A 13,328-nucleotide genomic window follows, 5' to 3' on the forward strand; every position below is an offset into this window, starting at 1 on the left:
TGTATGCGTGTTTATATACATAGATACATAGATACATATACATACATATATAAATCTGGCATGCCTCTTTCTCACTTATATTTTTATAAAAAAGCCTAACTTAATTGACCCACTTTCACACACTTTTTCTAAGTAGAATTCTCCTAACTCTCATAACGATGATAAAATTCCAAGAAAAACATACATATATTATCTTCCCATGTAGAAATATGCACAGAGAAATTTATGATTCATTTTTAATGATTACCTTTTTTGATTTTTTGAGTTTCATATTTGAAAGTCAAATTTTCTATTTATTTCTATTTTTTCCCATCAGCAATGCTTAAAAGTACTTTCATGAAATTCCCATTTTTCCAAGAAAGGATTATACTCAATTTTTCAGGGTACGTTATTCTTGGTTGTAATCCCAGTTCATTTGCCTTTTGGAATATCATATCCCAAGCCCAATCCTGATTGTGGATCTATAGTATTGATTTCTTTCTTGCTCTTTGACTTGGGAGTTCTAAAATTTGAATATAATATTACTAGGAGATTTCACTTTAAGATGTGTTTCAGGTGGTGATAATTGGATTCTTTCAACTTTTATTTTACTATATGGTTCTATGATATTGGGCTATTTTTTTCTTGATATTTTCTTGAAATATGATGTCCAGGCTCTTTCTTTCATGACTTTCAGGTAAGCCAATATTTCTTAAATTATCTTTCCTGAGTCTATTTTCCAAGACAGTTTTTTCCCCAATAAGATAGTTATACTTTTTTTATTCTTATTTTGACTATTTTATTGTATCTTGATTCTTCATAGAGTCATTAGTTTCCACTTGCCCAATTCTACTTTATAAGGAATCATTGAGCTTTTGCATCTTTTTTTTTTCGTATGGCCAATTTTGTTTTTAAGGTATTATTTTCATAAATACGTGTGTTCTTCTTTCACCAAGGTATTAATTGTTCTTTTTTTGCTATTTTTCCCCTTTGCTTTCATGTCTTTATCTATTTCCCATCTAACATTCATATTTGGTTTTGGAAATAATATTTTTTAGCTTTCTTGCAATTCTTGTTGGGCTTATATCCAATTCATAATTTTTCTTAGAGGCTTTGCTTATACTGACTTCATTGCCTTTTTTTTTAAGCCTATATCTTGATCTTCCATCTTACCTAGTAGCCTCTTATGTTCAGGAATTTGTTGTTGTTTGTACATTTTTCCATCATGTTCCTTGACTTTGAACAATATGGAAAATTTGGGCCCTGTTCATGGTTTAGGGTTTGGGCTAGTTTAATGTCCTAAGCTTCAGTTCTTTTTCTCAAGGCTCTTGTTAGAGCTAATTCTGGGGCTTTTTAAGTTTTTGGTGCTTGCAAGGTGGTGTGAGCTGTGGAGAGGTATGGCCAATGCTCCTTTTTTCACCACTCTGGAACATACCCAGGAATAGAGCCAGATCCCATGGGACAGCAATTGATACTGTTCGGACACCTTCCTACCTTGGGACCAGAAGTGATACTGCTCCTGAGGCTCCCTTATGCACTGGGGTAAAAATTACACTGTTACTCTGGGCTCCAATGCCCTCTTGACTAAAATTGTCCTTGACTTATGATTCAGAATTGGGTAAAGATAATGGAATTGTTAAACAAGCATGTGATTCTTCAACTACTGCTAGCACAGGTATACTCTACAATCTCCTTCTAACCAGTTGCCAGGCCCCCCTTACTATCTCTGGATCGCGAGTTCCCAGGCTAGCTCTAGGCTAGGCTCCTTTCCATATCATAGAAGTCTCTTTCTAACCTACCATGTTGTCTTGAGCTGAAAATAGTCTCTCTGGTCTATTGTTACCTTTGTATCTCCAGAATTTTATTGATCTGTTATTTTCAAGTCATTTGACAAAGTATGTTAGAAGGGTCCAGCTGAGTCTTTCTTCCCTCTGATATTTTGCCCCCCTTCCCTTAGCCTTTTGTTTAAAAAATACCTTAAATTTAACACACAGGGGTGGAAAAGACTAGGTAATTCATTCATCTACTTATCCACTCATCCATTCATTAAATATTCAATTGACTTCCCCTGTGTAAGGAATTATTTTGGGCTGAGGGAAAGAGATGGGGGGTGGGGAGCAGGGCAGTAAGTGAATTTTACACTCATTAGAATAGGCTCAAAGATCTTAAATTCATCAGAGTTGCCTCAAGGCAGGATTAACACACATACACAACTGGGTGGAGTAATCTATTTAATCTGGGCAATAAATAAACCTAAAATTTATCAGAATTGGCTCAAGGAGGGAATAACATACACACTCAATTGGGTGGAGTAATCTATCTAACCCTGCAGGTAAATAGGAGGAAGCTGATAAAGAGAGAGGGACAAAAGAAGGGAGGGCAGATTGGAGGAGGGTACTGACAGAAGCAAATCCCTTTTGAAGAGGGATAGGGTGAAAGAAGATAGATCATAGAGTAAATATCATGGGGAAGGGAATAGGATGGAGGGATGCAGTTAACAATAGTAATCATGAAAATAAAAAAAGGGGAAAAATTGTACAAAAAATATATTCATAGCAATTCTTTGTGATGGCTAAGAATTGTGAATCAAGGGAATGTCCATCAATTGAGGAAAGACCGAAAAAGCTGTGGTATATGGTTGTGGTGGAAGTGAGAACTCAGAAGACATTGTACATAGTGACAGCAGTATTGTTCAATGAGCAATTGTGAAGGACATGTAACTGGAAAAAAATAAAATTAAATAAATGTTGAAAGAAAAAGAAAGAAGGAAAGAAGGAAAGAAAGAAAGGAAGGAAGAAAGAAAGAAAGAAATTAGATATAAAATGCTTCTTACATTAACATTTGGATCATTACACTTTTGTGACATTACTATCTCAACCTCTCACAACCTTCCACAAAATTTCCTAATATATTATTTGTATTAAAATTCGTTAGATGGAAAAAAAAAAAAACTCCATTCTTTTAAACACAGATTTGTGTCCCTTTAAAGGATATAATCTGACTTTAGGAAATTTAAATATATAAATACTTCTTAAAGTATATTTTTGGACAATCAACAGATCATGATGGTATGAATCAATCATTCAAACAACCAGTATTTCAATGTACTAGGTATTGGTCACTAAGGTAAATTCTTTTGGGCTTACAGAAGAGATTCTTTTGCTACTGTAACGATTGGAATGATGCCACCTGCTGGATACTTACTGTAGAAGAGTTCTGCCCATGAAGCGAAGGTCTTTGAGGGCAAGACCAGGAGTCTTTTCTTTGGCGGGGAGGAAGTGACGCAGACTAGTGGGAGGAGGAAGGAAGAGACTGGCGCTGACTCTGGGGCTCTTTTCCTTTGGACTCTGGTGGAGAGCGGAGCTAGAAATGTGCTCTCCCTTTAATAGATAGGAATCTAGGCCTTTCTCTCTCTCTTTACCAAATTCTTATTCTCCTTAATAAATGCTTAAAAGTCTAACTCTTGCTAAAGCTTATAATTTATTGGCGATCACTCATTAGATATTTTAGACAGTTTAGCTAGAATTTTAGCCCTTAACAGATGGCTGACCACGAAGAGGAAAGGTAAACCTCAGTCTTCTTCTGATCTTCTAGTTGGGTAAGAAATTTCCCCTCCCTCTCCCTTTAACTGCTAAGTACTGGTGCACTGGCTGTGTTTTCCTTTAATTTTTTTCGAATGGACCTTTTAAACTCCCTAATTATCCTATTTTTGATTTTAGTCTGTTTAACCAGACAAATGGGAGATAAGATCATGTTAATGCTTTGTTTTTGTGGATTTTCTATTTTTCTTTTTATTTTTGTTAGAAGAGCCAGCAATGTACTCCCACAAAGAAATATCTCCCCCTCTCCCAACCATGCTTTTTCAGAGAAACCTGAAGAGATTCCTGCAGCTTTTCCCAGTTCTAACACTAATTGTTGCTCTAATTTTGCATGCCTGGAGGCAACGACCCACCCTCTGGAAGCTTTTAATCCCCTAGCACCTAGAGGCAAAGTGGGGGAAGAGGAATCCGGGCCTGAGTTCAAAATCAAGTCTGATTCAAATTGCGCTGGTCCCTCCCCTCCTCTCCAGACCCCACCCTCTACTCCTCCTATGGCCAAGCCCATAGCTTCCCCTGCCTGGGAAGTCCAGAGATCTGATGCGCATGCTCAACTTTTTCTACCTGCATTTGCAGCTTCAGGCTCAGCCCTTCCCTGGCCTGGCTGTGCTTTTGAGACAATCTTAGAAAACTCTTTAAATTCCAGATATGCTCATTTTGTTCATAATTTTGCTAAGCTGCTTTTGTCTTTAATTAGTAATCTTATAAAGCATTTGTATGGTGAAAAGCCCGACAGACAATATAGAGGGGTTAAAGAAGAAAAACTTAAGCTGAATAAGAATGACAATCAACATAGTTCAAGACTCTGCTTCTTTTGCCATGGAAGGGTATATATTTTACAGAAATGTAGAAGTAAGCAGCAAGGTATTGATATGAGTATTGGGGATTTTAGATATCGGAATCAAAAGTGTTCTGAATTCATTCAGAGTATTAATGTCAGTTCAGAGGTTACATAGGATTTCTATGCTATTACATATACATTTTGAAATTAATGGTATGGGTTTATTTTCGTAGAGATTTTCCTGCTTTTGAGATTGTGTTTTATACTTAGTTTTTAAAACAAGGAGAATATTTGTAAAAGCTTTTTATAGTCATGTGATCAGGTTTATATTTTATAATACTCTTGTTAATATTAAGTTCATATTCATTTAGATTTCCTTAGTTTGAATTTCATTGTCTTTTATTGTTCCATGTGTATTTTCTTCTATTCATTTGTCTATCTAATTTTGAAACATTGCAAGATGGTTTTGATTTCATAATACAATGTTAATTCTAGGAGTATTGTGCTCCCATATTCTGAGTTATTTGTTTTTGCTATTTTTTCTCAACTGATTATTTGATCAAACTCTTTAAAGCATTTCCCTGGCAAATTGTTTGCCATGGCAAGTATAAATTGATTCTAGAAGTATTATTTTTGATAAGCATATTCCAAAAAAAAAAAAGAGGGGAACATTTGTAAAAGTTTTCTTTTTTCAAAAAAAAAGTTTTCTTTGAGATTCTGTTGTGCTTTAACTTGTATTTAAATATGTTCTGATTTTTCAAAAAAGTAATTGTATACTAAGTAAAAAAAGGGGTATTATTTGAAATTGTTGCATAATTATATATTGTATTCTGAGTCAAGATGTATTCACATTTTTTGCAATCATTTATTATCCTCAATTTTAAATCCATATGAGACTTGGATTATGGGAACTTATCATTTAAGACATTAATTGCCTTTATTCTGAGTTATCAGATGCCATCCAATCACAAGAGGAATACATGCAAGAGCAGACACTTAACTGTCACATGAGGGGAGACATGCATGAAGTCAAGGTATGGCCGAGGGAACGGCTTTTGACAAATGTTGAGGTTGGATTCTCTTGGTTTAATATTTTATTCTCTTTTCCCCACAATATTGTACAGATGGCTGGAAGTATTCATCCCACCCATCTCACTTCTACACCTGGTTTCTATGCTCCCTCCTATATGCCTGATGCCATGGACATCTCAATCCCATGCATCTGATTAAGTCTGACTCAGTTTCTTCCAATATGTTCGGTGGCATGGACATATATTCCATTCACCTATTTTAAGCCTGGCATACTGTATGGGCAGTACATATTGCTCAAGTGTGGGAATGCTCATATCCCATCATTTCTCTGTTCTTTTATGGTAACCCCCATAATTATCTCAGGTGTCATGATAAATACAGTGTTGAATTTGGCCTTGACACCTGTTACCAATTATATTAGATTTTTTAATTTCTCATAATGGCATGAGGATAATTAGGCAGATGATGCAAAAAGTGATGAAACAAAGATAAAAAATTATTTTTAAAAATTAATATCACAGCAATTGTCTTCTCAATTACCCTCCATAAGGGGGGGACTATAGTAATATTATAATTTTAAAGAATGTTTCAATTTTTGTTTTATTATATGTTTCACGTGTTAACAACTAAGATTCTGTATTCCCTTAGACATGTTTTTGAGAACTTTCATTGTTTGATTTGATTATTGACAAAGCTATTTTAAAGTTGTGTTAAGCTCAATTTTGTAGGAAATTTCCTGGCTGATTACCAGTATCCATACATCAACCCCTGAAAAGACTTCCATTCCATGACTACACCTAGAGGACATCTGAGAAAAGACTTTCAGAGACTTTAAATGAACAGTTTTGTTTTGTTTTTTTTCTCTTTTCTTTTTCTGTTATAATATACACCATCTGTAATATGTATTCTCTGCAGAGGCCCTCCCTTTGCAAGACCAATGTCAAAGCGTCGGTTCATGAGGACAAAAAAATCGCCCCTCTGGACAAAACTTTCCTCTCTTCCTTTTCTATATTGTTGTTCACATATTATTAGTTAGCAATAGTTATTATATTGTTTTTACTGTTCCGTCAAGGAAACATTTTGTTTCTTGAGGAACAACAGGGGGGATTGTAACGATTGGAATGACGCCACCTGCTGGATACTTACTGTAGAAGAGTTCTGCCCATGAAGCGAAGGTCTTTGAGGGCAAGACCAGGAGTCTTTTCTTTGGCGGGGAGGAAGTGACGCAGACTAGTGGGAGGAGGAAGGAAGAGACTGGCGCTGACTCTGGGGCTCTTTTCCTTTGGACTCTGGTGGAGAGCGGAGCTAGAAATGTGCTCTCCCTTTAATAGATAGGAATCTAGGCCTTTCTCTCTCTCTTTACCAAATTCTTATTCTCCTTAATAAATGCTTAAAAGTCTAACTCTTGCTAAAGCTTATAATTTATTGGCGACCACTCATTAGATATTTTAGACAGTTTAGCTAGAATTTTAGCCCTTAACACTACCTTAAAAAGTAACTGAAAATATCATTGGGAAAAAAGACAGAAAATATGAGAAAAATAAAATAACCAGATCACATCCAATACAATTTAAGAGAATTATAATGAAGCATATGATTAATTTAAAATGTTGTTTTGATTAAACAGAGCAAGTAATAAAATCTCAACTAGCCTTAGAAGATGAAACAACAGAAAAAGGGAACTCCTATTCTGGATTTAATCTTCACCAATAAAGAAATTTGGGGCAGTAAAATAGAGATGACAGAAGCCTCAGAAGGAAATGAGTATGGCATATTATATTTTATGAGAAAACAGGAATAGTTGGGTTTAGTATGACATTGGCAGAACTGATTTCAAAGGATATAGAGAAAGAAGAAATAGGATTCCATGTTCAAAGTTTTCTAGAGAACAAAACTACAGCTAAGAATCATAGGATTGCATAGAGATAGAAGAGATCTTTGAGATTATGTTATATGATCCATTCATTTTATGAATAAGGAAAGGGGCTCAGGGAAGGCATATGAATACCATAATTTCATGCTGGTAGTAGCCATATCAGTATTCAAATTCCAGTCATGTGAATTCAAATTGGACACAACTTCCATTTCTCCAAGAATGTCATTTCCAGATCATAAACAGAATCCATTACAATAAAGTAGAATAGGGAGCAGACTAAATACACCAATGAAACTACACGGTGCACTCTGATCCAAAATAAACTATCAAAGAGACATGGAAGCAAGAGCAGAAAATGAAGGATGAATAAAACTAAGTTATATTTTCAGAGTGTACAGAATACTTAATCTTAGACCAATCCCAAATTCATGAAGACTGCTAAGAAGAAAAATAACTTTTTAGTTATTGGGGCAGGAAACAAGAAAACAAACAAACAAGAAAAATAATATAGGGTAACAGGGAGGTGGATGATAATATGATAATGGGTAATAGAAGAAAGAAGTCCTCTTATTTTGATTCTTTTTTCTCTATTAAAGATAATTATGTTCAGATTGAAAAATATAAAGAGAAACAAAAAGAAAACAGGGAAGAAAAAATTAAGGCCTTAAAATATATGATGAGAATCACAGATTTATAGGAAAGTAGGATTTAGAGCTTATATTCAAATGAGGGATTTTGGAATTAAAATATGGCCTTATATTTTTACATAAATAACTGAAGACTAGAAATGGAGTAATTTGCTCAAATTTTCCAAGGTCAGAAATAAACTAAGAACTCAAGCCTGGGTGTTCAGATTCTAAATACAAAGCTTGTCCTACCCATAGATACACACACACACACACACACACACACACACACACACACACACACACACACACACACACACACATATATACAGTCTATCTATATATTCAAAGTGTTCACTCTTACACATTTATATATACTTTGCACGTATATGAAGTTTGAGATAACCCTTATAGAAACAGTATTTCCCTCTCAGAAATAAGGAAAGAGAATCCTAAACCATAAGGATGTAAGAATAAGGATTAAATTGGTAATTTCACTGTATGGGGATCTTCTATATGAGGGACTTTTCTCTCCCAATGCAGGCTATCACATTATCTGAAACAAATAGTCTTAGAGAGATTACTAGACCACTAAGAGATTATTTAACTTGACTGGGTCATACAATTACCATATGTACCAGAGGCAGGATTTGAGTCAATATTCTGTGTTTTGGTATAAAATATGACTTCTTTTCATTAAGTTGTAGGCTTCAAAATAATCCTATTTTTCTACATCTTCTGCGAGTGGCCAAAACTAGAGATAAAAATAAAATGTATTTTGAGAATAAAAATCTAGAGCAGGGGATAGAGCACTGGCCCTGGAGTCAGCAGGAACTGAGTTCAAATCTGGCCTCAGGCACTTGACAGGTACTAGCTGTGACCCTGTGTAGCACAGAAAAAAAGAAAGAAATAGAATAAAACGTCTATTAGCATAATAGGGGGCAGCTAGGTGGCACAGTGGATAAAGCATTGGCCCTGGATTCAGGAGGACCTTAGTTCAAATCCGGCCTCAGACACTTGACACTTACTAGCTGTGTGACCCTGGGCAAGTCACTTATCCCCCCATTGCCCCACAAAAAAGAATTATTAGCATAATGGTGATCATTTTAGTGGATTGGGATAGATCCTAGGACGTATATTGTATAATTTAAAGGGAAAATGGGAGAGAAAATAGGAAGAAAAGATAACAAACTAAAACTAGCCTGTAAAAGAAGTTATTCTTGTGGAATAGAAACTTTTATTTGCATAAATGCATTTTTAAAAATTCCAGAATTATGTAATTCCCCTGCCCAAGAGCATCCCCAGTTCCTATGTGATATCATTTATTTTCTTGAACCAATGAGTGTCAGTATTAAGTAACTGGTACCCACTAATATGTTTTTGTTTTTCATTTTAATTGGTCTTTGTTTTGTTTTGTTGAATGGTCAAATGAAGATAGCCCAGGACTTGGAGTAATGGAGAACTGGGTTGACATTTCAAATTAGAATCTTATTGGCTGTTTGACTTGAAAAATCATTTAATGTCTTTGGTCCTTAGGCTCCTCATCTGGAAAAATAAGGAGGTTAGAATTGATGGCCTTTAAAGTCTCTTCCTGCATATAATTGACAACCCTCCATTGTTGTTTTTCTTGTAATGGAAAAAAAAGGCCGTCCTTTCCTTTTTCCTTTGTCCTACCCCAAATGCTCTTTTGGTTTTGTTTTTCTGAGTTGGTTATGCAAAATGAGGAGAAAACATATAAGTTATAATAATGAAAATGAAAGAAAACAATTTAGACATTACAGAGAATTCTGCAGTTATTTATGTACATTCATGTCAATTATACTCCCTAGATATTATTCTTTCTTTGATACCTCTTTCTTCTTTAAACCAAGTCTTTAAATCTATAGGTGGATTTAAAGGTAGATTCAAAAAATGTTTGATGCCTTAGCCTTTTATAATCAGCTTCTCCTAAGTTCTCCAGCCCTCATCTCATCTTTCAGGTAATAACCATTTATTAGGTGACAACTATGTGCTGGGTATGCACCAAATATGCACTAAATGGGGGCAGCTAGGTGACACAGTGGATAAAGCACCGGCCCTGGATTCAGGAGGACCTGAGTTCAAATCTGGCCTCATACACTTGGTACTTACTAGCTGTGTGGCCCTGGGAAAGACACTTAACCCTCATTGCCCTGCAAACAAAACAAAACAAAATAAAACAAAACAAAACAAAACAAAAAAATAACAAATATGCACTAAATTCTGGGGATACAAAGAAAGGCAAAAGAGAGTTCTTATCTTCAAAGAGTCTAATTGGAAGCAAGGAAATGAGTAGCAGCTATGTGCCCATCCCTGAGCTAAATGATTTACAAATATTTCATTTGATCCTTATTTCAATGTGGTAGGAAGATTCTATTACTATCTCCATTCTTCATTTGAAGAGACAGACACAGATTAAATGACTTGCACAGAATCACATAGCTAAGAAATATCTTCAGTTGCAGTTGAACTCATTTTCTTGACTTCAGGTTCAATTTCTTGACTCTATCTATTGTGCCACCTAGATGCTTCTAATGGGGTGATAACGTGAAAACAATTATATAAAATAAGGTACCTGCAGGACAAATTGGTACTAATCAACAAAGGAAACTCATTAGAATTAAAATGAATAAAGACTTCTTTTCTGATCTAGATTGTTAGCTGGGACTTTGACAAAGCCACGATGCAGAGATAAGGAAAGTGAGAATCCCAAGCATGGGATAAAACCAATGAATTTGCATGGAATCAAGATATAGACTTTTTTGTGTGAGGAACAGTAAGGAGGCCAATGGATCACAGAATATCCAACATAAGTGAGATTTTATGAGTTACAGTTTTGAGTGGATAATTAACCACATTATATTTTGAAGCTGGGATAACTTGTCTGGAATAAGATACATGCAAGTGATAGGGGTACTTCTGGATGCTATACATATATTTCATCAATACAGAGATACAGTCATAAAATAGTTGTGCTTGTCTAGTCATAAAAAAGTCATATTTTAATACTGAGTTTGATCTTTACATTAATCATAATATAGCATTATGTATATGAATGTTTTTTCATAAAATAAAAATACTTAATAAAACAAAGATTTCTTTGCAACATGAAAATTTATTCCTTACTCTGTGAATTATGTAAGTTTGGATTTTCATATATTTAGTTGTCATAGAGCAAGAATCACCAGGTTTCAGGCCTAGAATTACACAGTTGGACTTCATGGTGACATTGTCCAAACTCAACTTTCTCCATGTACGTCCAGCAAGAGATTTCTTTCTCAATTGAATTCTGAACCTAAACACCTAGTAGTTTGCTTTTTACTCTCTCCTCGTTGTCAGAGAGAACATCACAGTCACACACACATACACATACTCACACATACAAACACACAAACACAACCTCCTTAATTTCAGAATTTTACATATGACTCAAATTCTACTCCCCTCTTTCCTTAGAAAAGCAGTACTAGTAATCCATACTTATAGTGTATGTTAAAAAGGACAAAAGGCATTCATATAGAACACTTGGGTTATACTTTATAGGTATTTTAGAGCTTCATAACTCAACTATGATTGTTTCTACCCTAATTTTATTTTTATATTTCTTTATCTTGATTTGATCATTAATAGTAATCACCTCACATTTTTTTCCATTTTTTACTATATTTGGGGTTTAACTATGAATCTTCAAAAATGAAAATCCTAATTCTGCTACTCAAAGAACCATTAGACTGTTAAAGGAAGAATAACTCTCATAATTTTGGGGTCTATTTTGAAGAGTGTATTTTTTTTTAAGTATTCTGTTGTTTTTGTTCTTGTTTCATTTTAGTCATGTCCAATTCTTCATGTCTCCATTTGGGGTTTTCTTGGCAGAGATACTGGAATAGTTTACTGTTTTCTTCTCCAGTTCATTTTACAGATAAGGAAAGTGAGGAAAACAGGATTAAGTACTTGCCAAGGGTCACCCAGCCCATAAGTGTCTGAGACCTGATTTAAATTCATGAAGATGAGACTTCCTGATTCCCAACCCAGTGCTATATCCACTGTACCATTTCACTGCCTTTAGTATTCTTCATACATTCAAAAGGACTGCAAAAGGTTTTCTGTGAGGAGCCAGAGAAAATAGTTCAATTCTTAGTTCTCTCTTTAACTTTGTGAAACTAATTATATCAGAGATTCTGACAATAAGACTTCCTTTTTCCAAAAAATGAGAATTATGTATATATCCCATGGGCCCCTTGAGAGCTATCATAGGTTTTATTTTATTGTACATCACAGTCCTTTCTAAACTTTAATATATGAATTTCAATATCTTTAATTACAAGAAAATCATCTAATGAAATATAATAATAATAAAATTAAAATAACAAATCATTCCTTATAACTCTTAAGTTCACTCATCCACAAATCAATACACTCATTATTTAAAATTATACATTCTGAGTGAATATTCTAGGGATACACACATAAGAAAACCTTTTTGCCAGGATACTAAGAAGAATTAACTTAAACATAGTTGACATTGATTTTCCAAAAACCTATAACATTTCATACCAAAATATTTAATGGAACAACCTTTCCAATTATTCCAAACTAAAAGTAATTAGAAAAATATTTTATTATAGCCATGTTGAAAAATAAAAGGAAATACTATTTTTACCATGAAAAACCTTTTGCATTTATTTTTAATTTATTTGCTTATTTATTCATTCATTCATCCATTTATTTATTTATCTATTTGTCTACTTATTTATTTTTCTGTTTATTTGCTTGTTTGTTTGTTCATTTGTTTATTTTGTGGGGCAATGAGGGTTACATGACTTGCCTAGGTTCACACAGCTAGTAAGTGTCAAGAGTCTGAGGTCAAATTTGAACTCAGGTCCTCCTGAATCCAGGGCAAGTGCTTTATACACTGCACCACCTAGCTACCCCCTGCATTTTTTTAATAAAGTATATGTCATCACTTTCTGATCACACTTTCTTATCTGTAGAGTAAGGGAAATGGAATAAAGGATATTTGAGGTCCTTTCCAGATTTCACATTCTTGATCCCCTTATGATATCTTCAAAAATGCTAGTTTAAAATAAACACACACATAATGTGAATTCATTTATAGGTACATATATAAATAAATACATATACTACAAATTACGAATGAATTTACATTTACATGTAATTTCAATGAAATAGTAGCACAGTTACATTCAAGTGAGAATGAAAATACTTTAAACATTAGAGACTCTTCCATCTACAAAGTTCAATTATTGTGATTTTTCTAATCTCATCATCCTCTTGAACTATTTGTTTTTGGATGCATCATAAATGTTTTTGATAAACATTTAAAACAAAATGCATTTCTTAATGTAGTTGACTAAAAGAAATATTGCAGCAAGATTTTCAAAACATATCGCTTAGGGCTC

At 34.2% G+C, this 13,328-nt stretch overlaps 1 protein-coding gene across 10 annotated transcripts in view; it reads right to left on the reverse strand.

Moving 5' to 3' along the window:
* Positions 1–13,328, reverse strand: part of EPHA5 (EPH receptor A5) — a 522,081-nt gene that overhangs the window by 108,873 nt on the left and 399,880 nt on the right. The window lies entirely within an intron of this gene.

Source organism: Dromiciops gliroides, chromosome 6 (genome assembly GCF_019393635.1).
Source record: "Dromiciops gliroides isolate mDroGli1 chromosome 6, mDroGli1.pri, whole genome shotgun sequence".
Classification (NCBI taxonomy): domain Eukaryota; kingdom Metazoa; phylum Chordata; class Mammalia; order Microbiotheria; family Microbiotheriidae; genus Dromiciops; species Dromiciops gliroides.